The following is a 1422-nucleotide window of genomic DNA, read 5'->3' as shown; positions in this document are numbered from 1 at the left end:
AGGAGCAAGTAACCACTTATGGTCAGCGAGACAAAAATACAACATGACGGCAACACACTCACTGCCAGCCTCGTAATATGGCAACCGAATCGGTCGAAGTAAATCTTGCGCGTAAAATTTTCTAAAAGCGGACGGCAGACAGAGTCTGACAGGTCGTACTTAAAGTACCAACAATCATGCCATAGTCATACAAAATGTTATATTCACAAAAAATCAAGCAGTCATTAAAACTTTGCACAAATGTAATTTTAGTGCATTTAACAAGTAGAACAAATCACATCGGGGGAACGGGCTAAGAGAGAGAATCAAATCCGTTGAAGTCGGGATATCGGGACAAACACCGGAGCTACTTGGGTGCTAAACGAGCCGGCTTTTTTACAACTTTTTCACGGGGCCCGGCACTTGATCGGAGCGGTGCGAAGCGCGAATTTCCTAGAGCAGGACACACAGTACCGGCGAATACAGGTCACACTACATACTTCGTCCCTGACGGCCAAAATTCTCTCGCGGCGACGCGCCGGCGATGAGCTACGGCGGTCGCTCGTTTCACAAAGCGTCTCCGGCAACGAGCAGTGTGACGCGAAAGTCCGAGAAACCTCCGTTTATGTGATTCCCAACTAACCATATACACCTCTGTAACTGCGGTACTCGACGAACATATTGATTTGTAGTGTAACAATATCTCAGCGGAGAGACTCGTCACAATGGTTATGGTGTGAAGAACGTGGGAAACTGTAACAAGGCAAATCTCTGATCGTAGGTATAATACAGCACATACTAAGTGCGAGGGGTTGACTCGGAGTATCCGGTATGCTAAAAAAAAAATACCGTTTACATATGGTTTCGAGGTATACCCTTACAAAAGTGATGGGGTGTATTGATCGGACCGCCCCTTTAACCGTTACAATTTAACGTTATATTTTTGGTCCAAAAGTTTATTACTCGTGCAATACACCAAAATTATAACCGAAACTAACTTTAAATTTACAAAACGAAATTCATAAAAAATAACATTACTTAATATTGGAAATTCAAGTATTAAAGGGGAGAATACGAAAAAAAATAAACGGACACTTTACAGGGGAAGTTTATTGACGCATATAAGTTCAAAGTGCAGTTGTTAAGATGCTCCTCATGTAAACTTGCGTAGTAAACTTACCAATAGTAGTCCCGTGGCTGTTAATTGCCTTGACTGGCCCTACCGGGCCCCGGTAGATCATAAAAACCGAGCCCGTTACTTCGGAGTGGACCGACGACAACCGGGCTAGCCCGGTTACTTCGGAGGGACGACCACGGGCCTAAGCGCCGTTACCTTCCGGAGTGGACGACCCAACGGGCGTAGCCCGTTACTTCGGAGTGACGACCGAACGGGACTAGCCGTTAGATAAATACCGGTCATAGTAACGTCGAGCGCCAGGTCAT

This window comes from Notothenia coriiceps, unplaced genomic scaffold, assembly GCF_000735185.1.
Source record: "Notothenia coriiceps isolate Sejong01 unplaced genomic scaffold, NC01 NC01_scaffold00037246, whole genome shotgun sequence".
NCBI classification, from domain to species: domain Eukaryota; kingdom Metazoa; phylum Chordata; class Actinopteri; order Perciformes; family Nototheniidae; genus Notothenia; species Notothenia coriiceps.
This window is presented reverse-complemented; position numbering follows the sequence as displayed.